Genomic DNA, 9,097 nt, shown 5'->3' with positions numbered 1-9,097 from the left:
ACCGAACACCACTCACAAAAAATCCGCTATCCTCAATAACTATAACCATGGCTGTCGGTGTCTTTCTCTGCAATGAGGTGACTTTCATTACTCACCTGTCATTTTTTGTGAGAAAAAACTTGCTATTATATAATCAGCTTAGTGTGCACACGTCTCAAGTTCTCGGAAGCATTACGGAGCTTGTGCTCCAAATTTTGCCTTTATTTATCATGCCGGCACCGCTATTCAAAGTAATTTTATGGTAAAGTCTATTCAAGCATTGTGATATAAAGGTACATATTCCAGCATTCCGAGAAATTGAATTCACCACGCTTCAGGACTTCCACTAAGGCCGGCTTCTCTGCATGATCAATTACCAGGATTCAATGAGTAGTAATTGCTTACTTTATCAGAAGTTTTGCAAAATTTCGCTGTGTACAGAGTGAAAATAGCGAAGTGAGAGCGGAAACGCCTTCAATTTCATACCGGGAAGAGCATCCAACCAAGACGGCAAATAAGATAAAGTGCTAGCATCAGGACATTTCAGACAGCATTGGTGAAGCTTCTGGGATATGTGTTTTGCCCCGTTTACGTATTTACTGACCTTAATTCGCTCTGTGCTGACAACAAGCGCATGTAGGATAAACAAGATAAACACGTGTTTATCTCAGTGCAAAGAAGAGTGTGGGGAAAACACGGAATGGAGCAAAAATGACCAAACTGCTCTTGCACATTATTAGCCCCGAGAACGAACACTGGCGCCGCTGCAATCGCCGCGGTGTGACGTCACGGCGAGGACTCTCCGGAAGCCGCACGGCTGGACTGCTAGCACTGCTCTGCTAGCGCGCCGGCTGCTTTCGTTCGTTTTTGCTCGCCAGTACGCAATCATGGTTACTTACTGCTCAGTGCCTCAGTGCAAATCACGGAGAGAAGCCGGTATAAGCTTTCACTTCTACCCAAAGTCATCCAAAATGAAGAAGGTTTGGATAATAAAGTTAAGAATGGGAAAGCAACCGTCGGCATCGTCTGTTGTGTGCAGCAAGCATTTTAAAGAGGAAGACTTTGTGTACCCGATCTACAAGATACTAGGTAAGCCGTGTAGCGACGCTTTTCCATGCTATTTGCCAACTAGTCTTTTATAATTATCAGGGTACAAGTATAGGAAGCTGCTGCCTGAAGCTGTTCCGTCCGTCAACCTTCCTGTACGTCCATGCGATGCAAGGCGATCGCTCCCGGGATCGTCGAAGCGGAGACGTAAGTCAATCAGACCTTGTTCTAGCTTTTGTTTCCTCAATTTATTTTTGTCATTGCATGCTCAGACAGTTAATTAAAGCGGGCTAAACGTTGGAAAATAGTTTCGGCAGTAGCGGATTGTCCAAGTTGGATCAGCCGACGTTATGCTCCAACTTGGTGTAACATATGTCGCACGGCAGTGGTGTTCTCGTGCTCATTTATGTGCGAAATCTGATACAATCCACATAGTGGCGGTGCGTGCGGGTGAACTACGCAGCTCAGAATCGGCACAAAGTAGGTAGGATTTTTGCTTGGGTGTTACTTGGGTGTTATTTTTTTGCGCGAAGATGTAATATAACGCGTCCCCAGAGAGCATTGCAGTAAGATTTGTCATATGGAATGGTTTGCCCAGAGTCCGTAGAACCCTGTCTTAGCTACGTGCCCGACTTGTGTGCTGTGCTTGCTTTAGAGAGTCCGTGATGTACAGCTGGTCACCGCTCTTCTGAGACAATGCCTGAACTGCATTAGGACTTTGTTTCACTGTTTTTTTGAGGTGATGGCCTGTACCACTGTATCCCAAATCCAGGTGAAAGAGGCGTTCGCGCAAAGCCATACCAGCTCTGCGCACACAAGTACTGGGATTGCAGTGAAAATTCGAGTACCGTTTCCGCGGACCGTGTTGCACGAACAGAGGATGAAGTGGAAGTTATGGAGTGCGATGGTATGTTTACATATTGATACTCTATGGCCATGTGATGAATCACATAGCTATGATTCTTTTCTTTTTTTTGTAGAGCGTTGAGGAACAGAATTGCAAATTATATTTGCCTTCATTGCATTCAGTGCTGACCATGAAACTGAACTGCAAGAATAGACACAAAACGTTATCATTTATCAGCTTTACCTCCTCATCCCTAATGTTCACCACAAAAACCGAATACTGCCTCACAGCAGTGTTATGTCACTGGCAGTAACTGAGCTGAGCGCTTCGTACAACATATCCTTGAAGTAATGAAATCACAAGTAATTCATCAGTAATACACAAGAAATACAAAGTCTAGCTAGCCACATCAACAAATGTAGCCAAAAATACTGCACTTGAGCTAAACTAGGCTGTCACTCTAAATAAGCACAATCTTACCTTTAGAATAGACACAAAGAAGATTTGGCCAGTTTGAAACAAGGACCATTTTTCGTCCTCTTCACATGGTGCTCAATGAGGTCTTTGTAGTATTTCGGAAAAAAAAAAAAATTCGCTGTGCGACGGAAATTCAGTTATATCCCGTGCATGCAAAGAGTATTTTAGATGGCCTGTATTAATTCTGCTGTTGTTTTCAATACTTCAGCAGTTCCACCACAGAGCACTGACCAACACACAGCAAGCTCTGAAGGTATTTGATGCAGCTTTATACAATGTCTTCCTGTTTTACCTGCAGCTGTATTTTTTTTTTTTGACAGAGCTTGTACTTTTTTTTTCAGAAGTTACTGATGAAGTTCAGAAGCTTTTCAAAGACGCCGGAATCCAGGTCAACACAAATGGCATCTTCAAGCGAGAACAGATGATAACAGTGTCAAAAATCACCGATGAAAGTGGTTTACTTGTGCTGACAGGCATCGGGTCATTTGAATTGTTTTACAACATCACGGAACTGTTTACAGAGGCACGCATCTTGCAGACAACACGCAGCTTCTGTCTAAGTAATGAGGATGCTGTCTTGCTTACATTCATGAAACTGTATCACGATCTGACATTCTCACTGCTAGCTGTATTATTTCAAGTTCACCGCACAACTGTGTCGAATTTGTTCAGGGAGTCAATTGTGATACTGGCCAGCATCCTAAAGCACGCAGTATTTTGGCCAGAAAAGGCTAGTGTGGTCAGCTGCCTCACAACCTATTTCAAAGATTACAGAGAGACCAGAATGGTGCTTGACTGCACCGAAATCGAGATCGAAAGACCAAAAGATCTTACGTCGCGGTTGCTTGCTTACAGCCATTACAAACGCACGTACACAGCAAAGGTGCTGGTGAGTGAGACTCCGGGCGGTCTAATTAGCTATATAAGTCCTGCATATGGTGGGAAAGCATCGGACACGCACATCACAAAACACTGCAAAGTGCTAGACAAGTGTACACCACATGTTGACAGTGTCATGGTGGATAAAGGCTTTTTAATCGGTGATCTTTGTAGAGAAAAAAATATCAAGATGATCAGACCTCCTTTCCTTATGGAAAAACAGTTGACAACAGAGGAAGCAAGAGATAATCAGTCTATCGCAAGTGCTCGTGTGCATTAGAAAGAGCTATCCAAAGGATGAAACTCTTTCGTATTTTGAGGAATCGGTTTGATCTTGACCTCCTGCCATACATTGACAACATCTTCACTGTAATTGCTGGCACAGTGATCCTATCAAAGCCTTTGTTCAAAGGCAACAAATTCCTTTTCCGCTCATAAGTTCAATCAGCTTGACTGTATTGTGTAAACAGATCGATGTTGCATGCTTCACATGTTTGTAAAATATTTATTTCTATCACAGCATCATTTGTAACATTTTGAACAATATGTCACCAGTAAAAATTTCTGGCCTTGAGTATGTGGTATTTTTTTTAAAGAAAGCTTTTCACAGATCCATGGCAAAAAGATGGGATCCTCGAAAACACCAAACAAAGCGAACAGTCCACTAGCCAACCCTTCAACAAGGACTGTATTTCATGCCTGGAGAGCTCCTCCTCTAGAAACATTACCTAGTGGACTGAAGTTACCCCTCAAACCGTGTTTGCTTTGTTTTGCGTTATATCACAGATGTATCACAAAAGGTATACAGTCAAACCTGAATATATCCACGTACCCCACACTCACTTTGTCACAAGGTTTTAAAGAGCTAACACTACCAGCAGGTGCCCAATGCCATACTGCCAACCTGTCTCCACGCTCTTAGAAATGCCACTTGCAGAAGTGCAGCATGTGATTCGATATATAGTGCATGACAGGTGAAATGGCACTCCCAACACTTTTATACAGGCTTCCCAATGGTATATGTGTGGTAGATATACCCAGGATTGACTGCATTACACAAAAATGTGGCGAACACCAAAAAATGTGCCGTAGATAAAATACAGATACATAAATGATTGACTTCTACATTTATGATTTGCACATATATTGCACATGTTTCACAGGAAAATAATACACAAACTATCTTCAGCCCTTCCTTCAACAAACACATAATGAGGCTTCTAAGCTGTGACTAACTCACACAGTGGAGTGTTATTATGCACACAGAATATGTGGGAGAACATACTCTTCGAAAAAGTAGGAGGACCGCTCAACTACATCTCTGAAAAACTCTTCATTGAATGCAACTGGGATGCATGTGTTGCTCTCATCATTCAAATATACAAATAGCTCCCCTTTCTTAAGCTGTGTCAAGCCCATTTGTACCTGAACCTGGCAAAAGTAAGTGCTTGCACGTTTTAATACTTTCACTGCAGATTTGTCTGTGTTCTTCTCAGTGTTCTCCAGCAAGAACTTTTCCAAGGACTCCGGGCACTTCACTTCCAGGACACGCTTGCAACAGCACTGACACTCTACCAGTCCATCTGGACTAGCGCCAATATAGGGTCGTCCTTCTAAAACAAACAGTCCACACTTGCTCACAACTAAATTCTGGTGTTCTGACTGCTTTTGTTGAATGTAGCACTGTTTTGCGCTGTCTTCCAGTATGCTGCCACGACACATTGCTGCTGTGCGGACGTAAGTCTGCCGCATGACCTTTTTTAGTAGAGGTGTCAAGTCATGTGGGCCCATGTCCGCAGTGTTTTGACTCCCGTAAAAACACTGTATGCGATAGAGGCAGTAATCATTCCCACCCTGTGGTGCCACCAGAGGCCAGATTTTGCTTGTTCTCTTGTTGCTAGCTCAATTGCAGCAATATCTTCGCAGGTCCTGGCGTTGTGTAGGTGTTCGAGCAGCTTTTCTACATCACAGCTTCCACCAAGAAACCTCCTCAGTTCATGCAAGGTACCCATCAGAGTCAAGTCGTTTGATTCTGTCTCATAGACTTCAGACTGTTCAGCCCAGTCTCCTACAGCTGCAGAGAAAGCGGGCCACACAAATATAAAACTCTGCAACACCTGAGAAAGTCTACCGACTCCTAAGAGGTATGACAAATGAAATGGCATCAGTACACTAATGTAATACATATAGAATGCACATGGACATTCTTGCTAATTACTAGTATTTTTGTCTACTACCCACACCCAAATACAGGATGTTATAGTAAAACACAAATATTGCTGCAGAGCAAACAAGGTTGATGAAATCAAAAGCTCATTTGAAATGTGTATGAAGGAAGCACACAGCCCCCAAAACCTAGGAAAGCAGTAGAGAACTTAAATAAAGAATTGCATTTCTACTTAAATATCAGTATGTAATTTAATCATTTCTACTATGACAGATGCTTGAAAAGGAAAAACCCCGTTCTGCAAGTGGCATCCATGTGTCGCGATGTGCTACCAACTAACCTATGGCAGCAGCTCTCCAGCTTTCAACTTTTGGGAATACTTATGTAGCAGTTCGCGTAACAATGAGTGTGTTCGCCAGTGCACACTTGGTCCATATTGACAGAGATTTAATTCTTGCTATTAATGCAAGTGCCATGTGGAAATAGATAAAATGGTGAGGGTGGCAGCTGAACGAGAACCCACTATGGCATCAATACTACCAGAACCCAAGGCGTCATTAACCTGTTACGCTGTCAAAGGTATGAAAATCTGGCGCTTGCTTGGCACACATATCAAGGAAATTGACGGGAAAATATATGAGCTACATTTTTCTGATTGCAGAGGAAAATGTCCAAACCAGAAGGGTGAAGTCTCTAGAAATGTTCAGAGTTACAGACATTTAAAGGTGGCTGTGTGTGCTCACAGGTCACCAACTAGAACGAGAACTAGAATGTTGTGTATGCTGGAGAGCTGCTTGTTCCTCAACAGCGTGTTCACATTTCAACTAACATTGCTGCATCACTAATGCATGTTCATCATTAAAAACATTAAATATGCAGTTACACATCAACTACAATAGAGGCACAAATTTTAAATCGGAAAAACATTCCAGCACACTAAGATACTAATCCTAATTGCATATAGAACTGTATTTATGATACTTATGAATATGACATTTTACTGCTGCTAGTGTTGAATGTCTGTGCATAGAACATACTATAATTTGGCCATATCAGGCAGCCCTACTTTGTCTAGCTGTTGTGCAACACTAGCAAGTTTGGCTGTAGCAAAGTAGCGTGAAGTACCTGGACAGTCACCTCCAGCACTTAAACTTTTGACTCTAAGAATTTATTTCATACTAGGCTCAGTTGCTAAGTATACTGTGCTGATATGCCCAGAAAAATCCAAAATAATCTTGCATACCTATTTCAGCGGCGTTCTCCGAATGCATCTTTGCTGCAGACACATGGCCTAAATTGTTCAGAAGTCTTTGAAGGATGTCACCTTTCAATTCAGCAGGCTCTTTGATCTTAGCCTGGAAACGAAAAGAGCCAGGTATAAGGTCTAGACCAGAAAGATGCAATAAATGACTACACAGATTTGATGCCAACCATCAAATACATGCCTTGCCATGTAAAACTTGAACACCCTAGTACATATTGCACCACTCAGCACTGCCCTTTCTCTCAGAACAAGTTCAACTTACTTTATAGCTCTTTGTAATTCTTGTAATTTTGTAAAAACATGACTCTTCACGTACCTTTTTTGCACATGGAAGGTCGACTATAACTCTTGGCTCATATTTTTCTTTTATCCGGTCCTTCTGGGCTTTGCCCCACTTCTGTGGCTGATCTGTTGATGATAACTTGTCAAATGTTCTTGCTGCATTAATATGTAGCAAAACAGCAACAATGTGTTTGCATTTGTAGTTTCTGTAAAAACAAAATTCAAACCAGCACTTTGAAGAGGCCTCAGCCTAACCACATATTGTCTCAACTGCAAAAGGCACTCAGTTGTTAATATGATATGGCAATCAATAATTAGAGCATGCCTGCACATAGAAGGGTCGATTGCTTAAAATAATGCTTTGAGCTTTTTTCCACAGCTCATTTGGCCTCGTTTCGACGGACGCGGAACGCGAAAGGCGCCCAGTACTCATCGTGATTTACTACTACTGCTACTAATCCACAGCCCTCTTTTACGGCGCAGCTAACAGCCCATATGTGTCACTTTGGGTCGTTACACCGGCCATTGTTAACTTTTACAAGTTGTACGAATAAATAATATACACAACGCAAGAAACTGTCGGTTTGGCTACCCTCCACCAGATACTAAATATTCCGTGCATCTAGCCTGCCGTAGAGAGATCATACCCTGCTTTGCAGGAGCAGCAGGCTCGATCAACCTCCGAGTTGCGCACGCTGATCTTCACTTCATGTGGGGCATTGTTGAGTGCGGTGGTTTGTAAAACAAACGCCAGAAATCTCACATTACCATTTTCTGCAGCTTCAACGCAGCACTCAACTACATGGCCTGCGTAATACACATCCTCTGCTTCGATGAGGCAGCGACTCGTCTCGCACGCCTTGTCCACATAGCAATTGATGCTGCTCAGTGGAAGGGCAACTAAAAAAAAAATCATTCGCAAATTAGCATTACCCGGAAGACAGTCCAAGCACAAACTGCTACGGCGCAGCACGCAAATGCGAACGGATTGGCGGAAATGTCGATGGTACGGTTAATAATTCATCATGTTTTCGTCAATCAACGAGTGAAAAATGTTAATGTATGCACGTTGGTTTTGGGAGATAACGTGTAATTGCTATTCAGAAATGCTCGTCAAGCCAGATTAGTCTTGCAAAGCTTTCTTCGGTATCCTCTCTGAATGAAAAATTCCTGCACAAGTGTGATAGCGCGAGGCGAATGCACGACTGCGCGCTCGCAGCAACGTCTACATCAAAACGATATAAAATTATCGCATCGCAAATGTAACAATACATTCACCATACAACCATGCAAACAGTGACATGAAGAAAACCGGCATTACTGCCCATCAAGAGGGACGAAGAAATGAAGGCTCCCGTCTCAGCGACGGCATCGGCTGTGCCCGTCGCGGCGAGCGCTTGGGCACACGTGCGTCTGCTTACATCTACGCGCTCGCGGCGACGAGCCCCGTTTCGTGTTTTGAAAGCGATAGGGATCATGCTTTCATAGTTTTGCTTACCTGAGACTCTATCGCTGCTGTCGTTCATAACGCTCTTATGACGAAGAACAACCGAGACCGCACTATGCAACACGGAAGAGCCGGGCCGGCCGGGCTGTCGGTGCGGTCGGCGCGCAGAGTCCTCGCCGTGACGTCACGTCGGGTTGACTACCAGAGGGCGCCACTCAAACTTCTCGGGGCTAATAGGCACCACTGAAAGAGGGCGAATGAAAATATAAGAACACATATCATTCAATCTAGATATTGACCTTTTCACAGTGTGAGGAAAAAGTGTGCAAAGAAAGGGAATTCTACAGTCAGAAAAATAAAATAAGCATTGCAAGAATTGTTTCTGTAATTAAATCACAAATATATTTCTGCTTTCGATTAACCATACTACGGAAGGCATGATTATGCTCGGTTCTCTATCTTTCAGTTTGCTCAGGTGAAAGTGGTTTATGGGTGTGTGCGAGTGTGGGAGAATTTAAAACCCAGGGCTGTTATTATACTGTTGGGGTATTCGATTTAAACATGCTCTAATTCATATTTATTCACTTTGTCGTAATTTTAGTATGAGGTTTTTCATTCCAACTTAGGAGAATGTGTGACACTAACCCAAGCGCCTTGTTGGTGCCCCGCTATAATTAGGAAGAGGCGTCTTACCGAATACAATTCTAT

General features: G+C 42.9%; 2 pseudogenes across 1 annotated transcript; one reads left to right on the top strand and one right to left on the bottom strand.

The window, feature by feature from the left end:
- Window positions 1–814: 814 nt before the first annotated feature.
- LOC146176842 (uncharacterized) lies at window positions 815–3,667 on the top strand (annotated as a pseudogene). Its single transcript, XR_014701216.1, has 5 exons — window positions 815–1,068; window positions 1,129–1,233; window positions 1,799–1,933; window positions 2,559–2,603; window positions 2,692–3,667. The product of XR_014701216.1 is annotated as an uncharacterized LOC146176842 (transcript).
- An 816-nt stretch (window positions 3,668–4,483) lies between these two features.
- LOC146176841 (uncharacterized) lies at window positions 4,484–8,579 on the bottom strand (annotated as a pseudogene).
- Window positions 8,580–9,097: the final 518 nt, after the last annotated feature.

This window comes from Amblyomma maculatum, chromosome 10 (assembly GCF_055883805.1).
Source record: "Amblyomma maculatum isolate TAMU_Amacu chromosome 10, ASM5588380v1, whole genome shotgun sequence".
Taxonomy (NCBI): Eukaryota; Metazoa; Arthropoda; class Arachnida; order Ixodida; family Ixodidae; genus Amblyomma; species Amblyomma maculatum.
The sequence above is the reverse complement of the archived record's forward strand: the minus strand, read 5'-3'. Positions and strand labels throughout refer to the sequence as shown.